Below are 16,199 nucleotides of genomic sequence, written 5' to 3' on the forward strand. Positions count from 1 at the left end.
ATTTTAGAATATTTTCCCTTCTGCAACATTTCAATTTATTTGACGTTCTCCCACCATTAACAAGGAGAAGGCGATGGCCCCCCACTCCAGTACTCTTGCTTGGAGAATCCCATGGACGGAGGAGCCTGGTGGGCTGCAGTCCATGGGGTCTCGAAGAGTCGGACATGACTGAGCGACTTCGCTTTCACTTTTCACTTTCATGCATTGGAGGAGATGGCAACCCACTCCAGTATTCTTGCCTGGAGAATCCCAGGGACGGGGGAGCCTGGTGGGCTGCCGTCTATGGGGTCACACAGAGTCGGACACGACTGAAGTGACTTAGCAGTAGCAGTAGCACCATTAACATCTCCAACGTTAAAACAATACGGCATCAGTTTGCTTCCTGCTCCCTGTGATTTCAAATTGCACCTTTTCTGATGGCTCAGTCCACAATGACCTTTCCATTTTGAACTCCCCTATGTAATACTCAAATCTCCACGAGGGTGGGCACTGCCTTTTGCTCTCTTTGAATTCCCAGCATTTAGCAAAAGGCATGCCGTGGGAATGGAGCTCAAGAAATACCTTCCAGCATTTACCACCTATAGATGGTGTTTAAATTTTTTTTTTCACTTAAATATATTTTGCTTTCCAATGGGATTGTAGCTGTTAGAGGGTGTTGCCTGCATCACCACCTCAGAGTGTACTGCTTTTTTTAAGTAGTTGCTCATTAGAGACTTGTTTCAATGATGATGATTAAACTCCACAAATATTTTATTGAATCCTTTTCCTGTGCTGAGGTTCCCTTGTGGCTCAACTGGTGAAGAATCCGTCTGCAATGCTGGAGACCTGGGTTTGATCCCTGGGTTGGGAAGGTCCCTTGGAGGAGGGCATGGCAACCCACTCCAGGATTCTGGCCTGGAGAATTCCATGGACTGTCTAGTCCACGAGGTCACAAAGAGTAGGACACAACTGAGCAATTTAACTTTCACTTCACTTTCTCTGTGCCATAAAGTGTAGTGGGTACATAGGATGAAAGCATGAAAAAAAGAAAAAAAAACTTTGGAAGTCATAATATATATGATAATAATAAATCTCTGGGGTCTGGCAAAGTGTTGCACCTTATTTGAATAGCTGTTGATTTAATCACCACTGTGTAGACCCGATTTCATTAGATGATTGAATGGTATCACCGATGCAATAGAGATAAACTTGGGCAAACTTCGGGAGATGGAGAGGGGTAGGGAAGCCTGGAGTGCTGCAGTCCATGGGTTTACTTGACTTAGCGACTGAACAACAATAAACTGAATTTCAGAAGTACTCGGGATTTATCATCTGATCACCTGACATGATTAATGCAAGGCAGGGATTTAATTAAATATTTTTGAAGTGTTCTGAGTTTTTTAGTTTTTTTAGTCAGTGAACTGCATGTATTGCTTCTCATGTAATAACTTGCCCAAAGAAAATTCGAACCAACCATCCACACAGGCTCCATGCTGGGCACTGGGCAGAGAGGATGTACTGGATAAAATACAGAGTCTCCAGGACTCACGAATGGGACTCACACCAGCACTGCTTACCCCTCCTGTGAGGCTGATCTGCTAAGTGCAAAAAAAAAAAGATAAAAACCAAGTGTTACAGGAATGATTAATTTTGACTGCAGTGATCCTGGCAGACTTCACAAACAGACTGACATTTGAGTTGGACCTTGATATTGGATTTTGACAAGCAGAGACTGCAGGAAAGACCGACTCAGACAGGTGAAGCAGGATAAACAAAAGCATGGAAATCTGAAAGGTTCTGCCCTCAGTAGGCAAGGAAGGTATAAGAGTTGGTTGGGGTTGGAAGACATTTTTCGGGGGCTGTGAATGACCCGACACAGGGGTTGCCCTGGCATTTTCAAGGTCAAATTAGGCCTCTGGTCAAGTTTTATTTGGCTCAGCATTAGGTTTTACATTTAAAAAAAAATTGCTACCAGCATTTAAAAATCAGGAAATTTTACATACACATACAGATTTTGGTGGTGGTTTAGTCGCTAAGTTGTGTCTGACTCTTGGGATCCCATGGACTGTAGCCCGCCAGTCTCCTCTGTCCATGGGATTCTCCAGGCAAGAATACTGGAGTGGGTTGCCATTTCCTTCTCCAGGGGATCTTCCCAACCCAGGGATCGAATCTGGGCTTCTGCATTGCAGACAGATTCTTTACTGACTGAGCTATGAGGGAAACTTCTGTTAAAAAAACAATCCAGGAGTACTGTGCCTCTGGGTGACAAGTGGCTGAAATTGAGTAATGGCTGTTCCTTACAGATAGGCAAGTGGAGTTCTGCAACTTGTCACCATCTCTGGGTAACTGGCGGCCATCAAATGGCAGACAGGCAGGTGAGTTTGTACTCTCTGACCCAAAAGCTTTACTGACTGCTGTGTGCTGGGAGAGCGGGTGTCTGTTTCAGGGAGTTTGATCCAAGTGGGGGACTTAGATGCACATATGGATGGCTCTTGGGAGTAGGCAGACTCTTCAAGGAAGGAAACGTGTTGGAAGGTCATTCCAGATGCTGCTTGGAGGAATCTTGTTTGTCTAATGAGATCCTCAGCTGACACACCTGGTGGATTTTGAAAGGAAGGGGATAATGACCCTCACAGTTTAAAAAGATCTCTTTCCATGGCAACCCATGATGCTTTTGTCAATCTGAGAGCTTGTTAGCCTCCCCGTCTCTGGTTTATCTTTCCCTGATAAGTGAGTTTTCTTTTTCTTCTGGAATGCAGGCTGGCAGCGTGCCAACAAGAATTGGAATTCATTTTCGGAACAAAGGAGGACATGTAGGCATGTTTTTCTCTTTCATTTCCTTTGTTTGGCGCTTATGCCAATCAGGTGTTCCTACTCCTTGGACCTTTGTGAGCTAACTTTTCATTTCCCTTTGGCTTGTGGAAAAGGGCAGTTTGGGTGCAGTGACTGACGCCCATGCATTTGTGCTAGACTTTGGACGTGAAGGCATAGGAGCGCCCCTAAATGCAAGCATACGATGATACACACGCAAAATGCAGGTGTTTGCGGACTTCGCACGTGGGCAGACCTCTGAGCTCTAGTTCGCAGCCCAACAGGCTGAGCTTGCTGCCCAGTCAGAGTGAGAGGTTCCTAACTGACAAAACCTCCTTTTTAGAAGAATAAAATAGAAGGTTACTGAGTCTTCGAGCTAATCTGTCTAATTAGATGCCTCTGAGCAAAATGCATAAAATTTGCATGAATTATCCTAACAGGCGAAGCATAGGACAGAGGAAGGAAAAACTACAGGAAATTTGCATTTTGATGGGAGTAGGGGAGGCCTGGAGACTATACTCCAGAAGGTCCTTTCTGCTTTTATGTTTAGGAACTACACTCAGGAGGAGCTGCCCTGTGCTGCATGTTGTCAGCAAAGACGGCCCTGGCATCCTTGGCTTTGCAGGCAGCTCCTCCAAGTCTTGTCTGCGGACTGCCTTCCGGGGAAGCTGGCGTCGAGCCCTGTGGGAGGAAGCTTCCTTAAATTAAGGCAGTGCCAGGGGACGGGGGTAATCCGTTTCAGTACTGGCCTCTCCCGGGCTGGAGGAACAGTTACTACCTCTTGGCCTCTAGGTGGCGCTGTTGCACCTATTGTAAGAAGCACTTTGTAGCTACATCTCTGATATATTTAAGATGGAGGGAGGGGAGAAAAAGAATATTGGATAAAATACAGCTGCCTCTTCCTGCTGCTCTCCTGTTACGCACTTCCTAACATCACAACCCTCTTCACCTAGGCACAGCCGCTCCATGAAGCCTAAAGGACACGATATGTTGTTTAACCTTGTATGCTTTGTTTAAAGCCAGTGGTTCTTTTAGTTCCTTTGCTCTGTGTGCACATAGCAAGCTCAGGGATAATTCACCGGAGAGCTAAAGTCCCCAAGATAATACTAGCCTCTCTCCGTTTTACTTCCCCCGCCCCCACCCTCTCAGTTCTCTTTGTTGCTGGGATGTTCACACTGCGGTGGGAACCTGGGCTGCGGTAGAGGCCTTTTCTTGGACCTGGAAGGCAGCGGTTAATAATGGATATCAGGGCTGAGGGGAGCAGGTGGGCAGTGATGTCACAGGGGAGATGGTAACCTGACCCAAATGGGGAAGGGACAGAGGGAAGAGAACCCATTACTGCCTCTCCTTTTCCATTCTTCCTGGCCGTCTTAAAAACCTGTCTCCTCCTGGGCTGACAGGTTTAGGCCCAGTTTACTGATCACATTCTGATGTCTAACTAGAGGTAGTAATGTGGAGATGGAGAGGGATGTGCTCATTCATTAACATAGCCTCTGTTTTCCTGGTGCTGAGACTGGGCATCCAACTGACCCGTTAGGCAAAGGCTTGAGAACAGTCCTAAAGGTGTTTGCAAAAAATATTGTGGGCCTTTCGGAAGATAGGACTAATTCTCACCACATCATAGCATATACAGTCTGCTCTCTGTATCTGTGGACTTTGCATCTGCAGATCTTATTAATCTGCAGATTTTGCATCCACGAGTAAGGAGGGCCAACCACATCCACTGTAGGTCACTGTTTTGTATAAAGGACTTGAGCACCTGAGGATTTTGGTGTGAGCTGGGGCTCCTGGAGTCAAGCCTTTGCTCCTATGGAGGGGAGGGCTGATTGCAACGAACAAGAGGGAAAGATCTGGGGGAAAAAAAGAGATAATATTTGGCAGCACTATAAAGTTGGCAAAGATGTTTTCTCTCTGATATTAATCATCTCCTTTCCTCCAAATAGCAGTGTTATCCCTACCTCACCTGGGAGGGTCTTGGGTCCATTCAGTGACTTGCTCAAGTTCACAGAGTGAAGGAACAGAGCCACTTCTTAAAACCAGGCAGCCGGCCTCCAAGTTCTACTCTGTCTCCATAGCTGTTTTATTTTTATCCAGAACAGATTCTTCAGTTGGGAAGCAATAATCAAATCTAGCCATGAACATTTGCCTCACTTGCCACCCAAGAATCAAATCGAGATATGCTTAGGGCAAAGTAATAAAAGAGGCAACAGTCTTTTTTTTTTTTTTTTTTTTTAATGAAAATTCTGACTTGACTTTGACTTGAGAAGCAATAACCTCAGGGTATATTCTTTGTTGGCTTTCAATTCTGCTGTAGTTTTTTGTTTGTTTTGAATTTTAGTTTATCATTTTATCTGTTTGAGCCTTAATGGTACCCTCTGTAAAAGAGGTTGAATAAACTTTATCTAGGCCTTGGGCATCAAGGGAAAATAAATAATGTTTTACGAGTCACTCAAGGGTCTTTGAATGAAAGATTCAAGACAAGCATTAGTTATTTTTATCATTGTTTTAATAGCAATTTATTAAGCCCAAACCTTAGGGAATCACGGAAGAATATATGATTTCCCCTGCCTGATTACATCTTTGAGTTTTGTAAAAGTTTATAATGGATGAAACAGTACTTAACAGCTTCATAAACCAAACTGTTACGCACGTTTAAATGGTCTTCACTCTTATTATCTTAACTAATGAATTTTGCCAGGCATCTCTGCTATAGCTGTATGATTTATAAAGATTATATTTACTTTTTCTCCTTATAAGAACCTAATGAGACCAAATTGGTTGCATGTAATCAGCCACTGGCCTTTTTCATCTCTTTGGGTTTTATTTACGAAAGCTTATTAGAGCAAACGTACTGAGTAATAGGCAGCGATCGCTAGGTTTTGCCTAATGATCCCAAACAGCCGACACAGAATGCAGATAATGAAATGACAAGCTGATTAAAATGCAAAGAGAAAAGGAAATGTACTGGGGCCCCTTTCGAAAAATCCTTACCTAGGCAGAACATCCATTAATGTGTTTTCAACCTGAGAACGTCTTCTCATATTGAGACTTGGAATGAGACTGTGACACACGTCTCAGACGATGCATGTTGAGCTCTTTGTTTTCCAACAGTGTGGGACTGGGTTACAATAGACGCACAGGTGATTGTGCAGAATGGTGACTGCAGTGGCACCAAAGTTTGGATGACCCCTAATCACGAAGAGAAACCACAGGGCGTAGTCCACAGGGCTTAAACTCAACAGCAACAGAAATAAACAGTAATTTGGACTAACATGGCTATTTTCTTCCTAGACTCTTTATTAGAGCCAACATCTCATACAACTTGGGTCGATATGACCCAAGTTAGAATTCATCACATGTCAATCCAATCCCCCCTCAAAGACAGAAGCAAAGTGCATGATGACAGGGCTGGACCAAATACCCCCTACCATCACTGGTGTATCACGATTCTGCACAATCTTTAGTTGTCTTTCATCCAGAGCATCTTTTTTTCTCCTTGTTATGATGTTCCTTTCATTTTACTAAAGTGAAGACTTGCCACACTCTCGGCAGAACATTGAGCTGATTTTTTCCTCACCTGACTTCAAAGGCCCTCAGGGATGAGGGCCAACTTTATTGTTTTCCCTGATGTAAACCTTCAGTGTTTTGTCCTCTATAATGTTCTAGCCTGTCATGATTTGGCCATTCATAAAACTTTCTAGAACTGTTTGAAGCGCTTCATACATTTGTTTCCTCCCATATGACCTATTGGTGTAATGCATTGGTTAAGTTTATTACCCTTTGGGTGAACAACTTCCTCTGTAAAGTTTCAAAAGATGTCCCCTTATACTAGTATTTTGAGACTTGGCAAATAAATTTGTTTTTACCTTCTTCACATTATTGAAGATTTTACAGTTTAATACAATGTTCTCTTTTTATTCACATTTCTAGGCAATGGATACCCTAAGACCTTGGACCACCACTTGGTTTGTGAAACATTCTCTTTAGGCTAGTCCATTAGGGTAGTAACATTTGGGTTATTTGTTGACTTATTCAGCCCTTTGCTCTGAATAAAATTTGTTTCCTTCACCTGGACTATACTATACTCATCTAGAATAACCAAAAGTAAAGGGTAAAAAAAATCATGGAATCAGAATGCTAGAGCCCATTCTTACTGTAGGGTGAAGAAAGTCAAGCTTAAAGAAAGAAGATGACTTGCCCAAGATCACACTATTAGTTGAAGAGCGACCTGGATTAGAAGTGGGCTGTCAGGCTGATGTTCTTTCCAAGGTCTTAAGGTCAAATGGACAACTGTTGTTCCTACTTTGTTTTGCTTGTTTGTTTGTTTTTATTGTTGTTGTTGTGCAAATGTGACCACAAGTTCATGGTCAAAAAGTATCAAGACTGGGACTCCCTGGCAGTTCAGTGGTTAAGACTTTGCCTTCCAGGGCTGGGGGTGCACAGCTTTCCTGGTGGCTCAGTTAGTAAAGAATCTGCCTGTAATTCAGGAGACCTGGGTTTGATCCCTGGGTTGGGAAGATTCCCCTGGAGAAGGGAATGGCTAGACATTCCAGTATTCTTGCCTGGAGAATTGCATGGACAGAGGAGCTGGCGGGCTACAGTCCACGGGGTCACAAAGCGTTGGACGTAACTAAGTGACTAACACTCTACTTTCTACACTTGCAGAGAGTATGAGTTTGATCCATGGTTGGGGAGCTGAGATCCCACATGCTGCGGAGCCAAAAAATCCCAAATATAAAAAAACAGAAGCAATGTTGTAACAAATGCAAGTAAGACTTTAGAAATGGTCCACATGAAAAAAAATCATAAATAAAAAGTATCAAGGGTGAGATTATAAGTCAGTTATCCCAGTCAGTGCTCCTCCATCCCCTACATACCTCCTGTTCTGATGAGTGTGTTCCTGGCCATGTTTACCGAATGCCCGGTGCCACTTCCTGTCCTTCCTGTCTCCTCTACCCACCAATGTGATGTATATGGGGTGTGGTCCTTGCTGTCCCCCTCTGACCTTTTATGCTGCCCTCCATCAATGTGCCATGTGGCCCCTGCTTGGAGATTTCCTGATCTGGTACCATAGGGTGGCCTGGGGACTCTGAAGGATAACACTCTTATAGGATATACACCATTTCCAGCTGAGATACTCAGGGCCCCAAATTTGTGGTTTTTTTTTTTTTACCCCTTTCTTCCTCTTGTAGCCAGAAGTGGGGTCTGGCTGCTCGTTGATCAAAAGCCAGTAAAGAGGCAAGTTTGGTGGAAAGTTTGCTTTATTTTAGAGGCCGGCAACTGCAGCGGGGGAGGGCAGATTCCTGTCCAAAGGTGGACTCTCTCCCTTGCCCCTGCCACCCCCACTGACAACCACTGGACAAGGGCTTTTATAGACAGAGGGAGAGGGCTACATATAGAAACAGTTCTGACAGTCATCTTGAAATTGGTCAGCAGTGATGCGACCAGTATCATCTTGGTTGTTTTAAGTACAGTCAGTCTTCAGTTCCAGGGTCAGTTTGTTCCCAGTTCCTCGAGGCCAGTTCTTAGAATAGTGGCAGCTGATGTCATGGCTACAGTCCGGTCATCACGTAGTTAACTTCTTCCACCTGGTGGGAGTTTCAGTATCTGTAGGACAGCTCACCGGATATGGCTCAGAATATTACCTATAGCCCTTGAGAAGGAATGAAAAGTCCTTGACTTTGCTTCATGGCTAAACTATCATTGTTTGGTCTCCTTTGACTGTTTCCCTTTGTTTCTACATTTTCTCATTTCTCTGATTTCCTGGCAAAGTTTTTCCACAGGCAAAAGGCAGATTGAGGACATGGGGTGGGGGTGGGGGGGAGAGGACCATAAGTGTCCTGCTCCATTTCACTCTTATTACAATGACACAAAGTGTGAATACTGCGGAGCCCCGGACATCGTGACCACCCCATGGGATGATTTTGCATGGAAGAGCCTTTCCACTGCCTTATGGCTTTCAGGAGTTGTTTTGAGGCTGCAGGTGATCCTTCATGTATGATTCTGAACCTACCTTTTGCATAGAGGCTGCAGCTCTGCTATTTTCATCCTCCTCCATCTTCAGGTCTTTTCCTCCCAGAGGTAGGCATGGGGGTTGATGTGACTGGACTTTGAACTCAGCCAAGAGCAGCATAAGGGCACCTGGGACAGACACTTGAAGGCAAGAATCCAAGGGAGAGGCATATGGAGATGAGGGAGGAGGAAAGATAGGTTTTCCTATTCCCACTGTTTCACTGTTGTATTACAACTCTCCTCCAACAGTTGTGGTTCACTTCGTCCTCACTTTGTTGTGTTTTATAGTTGTTAATCTCTTTCCTGAGTTTCTCTTGTTCTGCTGCTTGGAATGCTCTCATAGGCACATTTCTTCTTGAATGGCTGAGCAATTTTTCTGTGTAGCATTGTCTTGGAGAAGTTTCCCTTCGTGAACTCTCTCCAATTCTCCGCCTGTTGGTGTTAGATGTTCTTCAGATTTACTGGTGCTTTGTGGGTTTCTGGATTTGAAGCAAACATTGAGTCTTTCGAATTCTGAGTCTAGAAGGATGATATTTCAGAGCTCAGTGCCTCCCTTGGCTAAAAGAATTGCCCAGACTTTAATGCTGTGCTTTTATGGGCATCTTGTAATAACAATGGTGGATGTTATTATGAATCTGTTACCCTGAAGACTGCAAAGTGTATCTACAGGGCTTGCTTCACGGAACTGCCCAACCTGCCTGCCTGTGTAAAGGTTCCAGGTACCTCAGGGCTCTACCTTTCTTGCCACTGTAAACTCATGAGTAGAGATGACATAATTTCTCTTTTCCAAACTTTGCCCCCTACCCCCCGCCTTTTGAAGAATGCTATGCACACAGTGGGCTCTCAGTTTTCTAGATGGGCTTGTAAATCTCAATCCTTAACTTAAATGCCCCCAGCACAGCTTTACTGTAATTTAAGAAAACCCAATATATAAAAACTAGAATTTACAGAAACATATTATTTGTATTACAAAAGGATTTATCATACGGCTTCCTCTAATAACAAACTCCTTTAGTGGATTCAAGTATTTTTTTTCTTAGAAGGCAATTTAATGTAAATGGAAAAAATAGATGAATTTGGCTAAGGGTCATACTGATTGCATAAAACAGGAACCTTTGCTTCTTTGAGACTCAGGGCTAGGTATCTCTTTTGATCATATAATTTTGTCATATACAGAGGTAACTTATTATTATGAACCACATGTTCTCAATTTATGGAACTAGCCAGTACAGTAAGGTTAAGAAATATAGAACTAAAGAGCAGCCATCTCCTGGGTTTCAGCCTAGATACTAAGATCTATCCTATCATAGGTAACTTGAAAGGGCATTGCACACACATACACATACATCCTCTCTTTCCTAGGTAGGAAGAGTACAGGGCACTGGCCTACGACCCAGAATAACCCTGGCTTTGCTTGTGTACCTTCCCTGATGCTGCTCCGACCTGTCCTAAACTCCCTGATACTCTATCTTTGCCCAACCGGGTGGACACTTCCCAGTGACTGAGGTTTTCCCAGTGGTCATGTATGGATGTGAGAATTGGACTATAAAGAAAGCTGAGCACCGAAGAATTGATGCTTTTGAACTGTGGTGTTGGAGAAGACTCTTGAGAGTCCCTTGGACTGCAAGGAGATCCAACCAGTCCATCCTAAAGGAAATCAGTCCTGAATATTTATTGGAAGGGCTGATGCTGAAGCTGAAACTCCAATACTTTGGCCTCCTGATGTGAAGAACTGACTCATTGGAAAAGACCCTGATGCTGGGAAAGATTGAGGGAGGGAGGAGAAGGGGACGACAGAGGATGAGATGGTTGGATGGCATCACCGACTGGATGGACATGAGTTTCAGTAAACTCCAGGAGTTGGTGATGGACAGGGAGGCCTGGCGTGCTGCAGTCCATGGGGTCGCAAAGAGTCGGACACGACTGAGTGACTGAACTGAACCGAACTGAGGTCATTCCCCCCTGCCCCAGGGCAGAGTAAAGAAGCGGACCCCAAGGTTCCCCAGCTGGCCCACCACCGGGCTCAGCTCAGCCGCGGTAGGAAACACGCCGTCCCTGGCTTTTTCCTCTGATGGAAATAGTCGCGACCTCTCAGCCGTTTCTCTCTCACTCTCACTCTTGAAAGCCAATTTCCTGCTCCAATCTTATTCTTCTGAATAGAAACACGGAGCTTGCATGGAGAATGAGAAACTACTGTATCACAGGAAGCAATCACACAGAACACAAAAAGCCATTCAAAGTAATTAAACGACTCCCATCCCCTTTTCTCTATTTCTTTTCAGCTCCGCGCTGATGGGCTGTTTATCTTCGCCACCACAACAGCGGCCGCCTCAGCAGCTGAGGAAGCGGCGAGCCGTTTTCTGCCTCGGCTCCTGCCGAGAGGGCAGAATTAAGACAAACACTTTCATTCTTGGCTGCCAAAGCGTTTTAGCTTCTGAAAAGCAAGGCAGGTAAACGCCATCACCCTCGTAAGGAAATAAATAAATAAAGCCCTGGTGATGAAAGAGAAGCTCTCTGGGTGATTTTCCACCTGGAGGAGGAAAAAGGGGTGGGACCAGTGAGGATGGGGTGGGAGACTGCGGGGAGCGGGGAAGGATGGGGAGCTCATTGTTTCTAGCTCCTGGAAGCTTTTGTTCTCTTTCTGCTGGGGTAAGGAGGCTGGGGCTTAGGTCCCAGCTATGTGAGAGCTTGCCAGCGACCTAAAAAAAGGGTGATGTGTTTGCAGCAGGCTTTGCTGGAAAGCAAAGGGGACCGCCCTTTTCCAGGGCAGTTGCAGAAAGAGAGCTAAGAGGTTGGCCTGAGGGCTTCAACAATACCCCCACCCCCACCCGGCCTCCCTTGTCCTGGTCCCACCATGTCTGTGGCATCGTGTCTTAGGGCTTAGAGTCAGAGAGACAGGGAAGATCTGAAAGTGGGTCACTAGTCTCCACTCTTCCGTCCACCCAGTCTCACTAATGCAGCTGGAATGAATTTGTTCACTTGCAAAAAATCAATGTTTCTTCTGAATACGTGGCGTTGGGATGCTGATGAGAGAGAGCCTGAGGAGGTTTGCCTAAGAAAGGGCTTCTGGGCTGTCAAAAAGTCAGCCACTCTGTCAATAGCACATTTTAGGTGGGACCTGAGAGGTGTCAGAACGCATCCACAGGAAAAAGCTGGAAGCAGTGGAGTCTCCAAGGGGCAGGCTGCACTACTTTGGAATGCAATCCCCTTGCGTTGACTCACACCTGCTCTTACCCCTCAATACCAGCCCTGCTATTGAGCCATTTTGGGTTTTAAGAAACTTTGGTTCCAGTAGACAACTTTGCCCAGATCGAAAACTGTGCAGAAATGGCCATAAAATGCCCGATCAAGCTACATGGACCATCTCAAGTCTACCTGAAGACTAAAGAACCTGCATTCCATTCCTCACTCACCACAGTCACTGTCGATTCACTGTCACAGGTTTAGCTTCCTGGTTTCTGTCAATTTTACTGCAGGTCCAGAGGCCCTGGATCCACTTCTTTCCTAGTTCCACCAGCCCTGCATGGAGTGGCCTTGTTTGGTTCAATCTGGGGAGCTGGCACCTCGCCCAGTCCCCACTGACAGACCTGCAGTATTCAGCACTCATTTTGCATCTGTCATTATCTTTCATATGCAAGGAAGTTTAACGTGCACTAAATGCAAATGGGCAATATATATCTTGCATTTTATTATTTTGAGCCTTTTGTTGCCAGGGACAGTTCTGCCTTGCCAGGATTCATCCGCAGGACCCTCGGTACTTGGTTTCCTTTGTTTGCCTGCCCCTCCTTCTTTCTGAAAGCTGCATTTATCCAAGGTCTCTTTCTGTGGAGGCCTCTGTGCCCTCCTGCTCTGGCCCATGGGGTGATGGGAACACCCACACTTCAGATGGCAGAGTCTTTCTGGGACAGTTTACTTCAACCGTGACCCGGATTTTAGGGGGCGGGGTAGTGGAGAGGAAAAACTTATGTACCTTTCACCTATCTTATATGAGACTATTTCAGCAGATAGAGAACTATGAAAATATTTCCTGATAGGTCATATCGAACGATGCTGTCTAGACAGGAATGTGAAATCCTTTCCCCCCCTTTTAAACATTTTTAACAGGACCTAGTCTTGCTATACTTTCACTTGCTTTGCAAAAGTGTTCAATATGCTAAATGAAAATGATAATTCAATTTATTCTCTCAGTAGGAAACCTTGTAAGGTACAAGGGAGGTGGGGCATTGCCTACTGAAAATTAAATTGACTCTTTGGGGGCAATGGCGAAAGATCTTGGAAATGGTGACTCCCAGGGCAAGTGCCTTGACATTCAAAGGTCACTAGGGTTAATATGCCTCCTTAAACACTCCTCTTACTCCATAGGGTGGCTTCAGGTAATGTGACACATTTTAATTTTGACTTTGGGTGAGAATTGGAACTGGTAAGTCGGTGGGAAATGCTTTCTTTTAATAATATTTTCTTGGAGATGTAGCCAGTGAATATTTCTAGTTTTAGGACAAGGGGGTATCCACAGTTGAATGTCAGACACCAGCAGAATGATTGCAAACCAATTGTTCAAGGAGAGAAAGTCTGTCAAGGTCATGGAAGGTTGGGGTGACTGGAATTGCTTCCAAGCTGTGGTTGAATTTGAGAAGGCACTCAAGAGAACTCAGAGTCTTATAGCACAAAGGTCTACTACTTCATATATTTAGTTATACTCCATCAAATCAACCTTGATTTCAACAGGACTTCCGTGTATAGAATTTCAAGTTCTCTGTTTTTTGTTTCATAATATTCTTTTTTACAAAGTCTTTGTTGAAGTTGTTACAATATTGCTTCTGCTTTATGTTTTTTTTTTTGACCAAGAAGCCTGTGGGGTCTTAGCTCCCCAACCAAATATCGAACCTGCACCCCCCTGCTTCGGAAGGTGGTCTTAACTATTGGACTGCCAGGGAAGTTCCTGTTCCATAATATTCTTATCCATGAAAATGTTGACAATTTGAGAATGTTTCAAATTATCCTTGTTGTAAGCTCAGTGGTAAGGCTTAGCTCCTGTTTCTTGATTACTGTAAAGTCTCCATTGGTTTATCATTTGTTGAAGTGGGTTGACCCACCAAGGGAAAGCCTGGTGCAAATTAAATAGGAGAATAAAAATTAAAAAAAGAATCAAGCACTTGAGGGAATTTGTTTTCATAAGTTTGAAGGCTACTTGTTTTGTTTGTATCTATAATGCTGTGATGGAGAAGGAAATGGCAACCCACTCCAGTACTCTCGCCTGGAGAATCTCGGGGACAGGGGAGCCTGGTGTGCTTCCGTCTATGGGGTTGCACAGAGTCAGACACGACTGAAGTGACTTAGTAGCAGCAGCATGATGCTGTGAGGCAGGGTCCTTGAGTGGGGTTATTTTAGGTCCTTTGTACTTGAGTGCGTGTGTGAATGTTCCAGTTGCCGTGACACCTCCCTCCTTCCTCTTTGTAATAAATTTCTCTTTACTTCCCAAATAAGTGGGGAGGTCTCCTGAACATTATCTCATAGGGGGAATACCCATGTGACCGAGAGGGTCATTCTGATCCTCAGTAACACTAATGGCAGCATGTCTATCCAGGTGGTGTCAGTTTCTTGCACCTATTTTCCCAAAGTCACCTTGATAGTGTGGTTCATTCTGTCAACCATTTCTGAGCTTTGTGGCCTATTCACCGTATGTGGTTTCCATTTAATTACTGCTTTGCAAACCAATTGGAGTAACTCAGCCACAAATGCAGGCCCATTATCTGATTATTATACTCCTTGTGGAGTCCTAGCAGTAAAGGATTGGAAGCAGCAGACATTGTTTTAGCAGCTTGTTTTAGCAACTTGACTGGACCACAGGGAATCCAGATATTTGATCAAACATTACCCTGGGTGTCTGTGAGGGTGTTTCTAGATGAGATTAACATTGGAATCCATAGACTATGTAAAGCAGATTGCCCTCCCTATATGCACCATTTCTTTATAATACATCTCCACCCAATCTGTTGAAGGGCTGAGTAGAACAAAAAGGCAGAACAAAAAGAACAAAAAGCAGAACAAAAAAGACACATACATTTAGTTGTATCCAATTCTTTTCAACTCCAAGGACTGTAGTCTGCCAGGCTACTCTGTCCATGAGATTTCTCAGGCAAGAATACTGGAGTGGGTTGCCATTTCCTTCTCCAGGGGAATCTTCCTGACCTAGGGATCGAACCCAGGTCTCCCGCACTGGCAGGTGAATTCTTTACCACTGAGCCACCTGGAAAGTCCTTGTACTTGAGTGACATATAGGCTGTTCAGTAATCATTTTTAAACAAAAATATTATTTCTTCTGAATGAAAAAGAAATCAGTGCTTGTTTAGTGTTTGATGGTCAGGATCTACAGTTGCTGAATGGACATGTGGAAGTCTGTATTATTACAGATGGAGTCCTCATTCAAAGATTGTATGATAGTGGGTAGTACTAGTCCATTCCAGAGAAACAGAATAAATAGACGAGGGAGGCAGGGTGGGGGGCGGTGGGGAGGGTGGGAGAGAGAGAGAGGTAAAATGAGATTTATTATAAAGAAATGATGCATGGGATTATGGAGGCTGAGGTTTCAAGATTTGCAGTTGGCAAGCTGGAGACATTAAGAGAACTTATGGTACAATCCCAGTCTGAGTTTTGCAGGCCTTTTCTCAAAGGCCTGAGAACCAGGAGAGTTGACCCTGAGTCCTCAGACAGGAGAAAACCATTATCCCAGCTAGAAGACATTCAGACAAGGAGAGTGAATTCTCCCTTATTCTGCCTTTTTGTTCTGCTCAGTCCTTTGACAGATTGGATGGAACTCACACATATAGGAAGGGCAATCTGCTTTACCTAGTTTATGGATTCCAATGTTAATCTCACCCAGAAACACCCTCACAGACACCCAGAGTAATGTTTGATCAAATATCTGAATTCCCTGTGGTTCAGTCAAGGTGACACAGTTAATGAACCATCATGAAGTTACTATAGAGGCTTAGCTTCCTGAGTCAGCTCTGCAGTGTAAACTAAAAACCTAGGAAAATGACTTCGTAAAGCCTACCCAGCATAGCATGATGTGATCCCATCAATTGCAATCTTAAAGACATCCTAAGGAAAGAGCTGTTTCAAAGAGACAGAATACATTTTCATCTGCTCTGGCTTTCCCTGCTCAGACTTACTCTGCCAATGTTTCAGGCTGCTCCTTATTATCAACTTACATAATTTGGGGAAGGTTGAAACAGTGCCCAGGATTCAGGATGGTATATGGATCTACTAATCCTTTCAGTGGGCAATTGGACTTTCCTTGAGTATACAATTGGGAGCTAAGTTTCTCATGGCAGCAGTTGCTGCTGGTCCCGAATTTAATTATTACATACTTTTGCATTAATAAGTGCAAATACAGC

The sequence above is a fragment of the Oryx dammah genome, unplaced genomic scaffold, assembly GCF_014754425.2.
Source record: "Oryx dammah isolate SB20612 unplaced genomic scaffold, SCBI_Odam_1.1 HiC_scaffold_7, whole genome shotgun sequence".
Lineage (NCBI taxonomy): Eukaryota > Metazoa > Chordata > Mammalia > Artiodactyla > Bovidae > Oryx > Oryx dammah.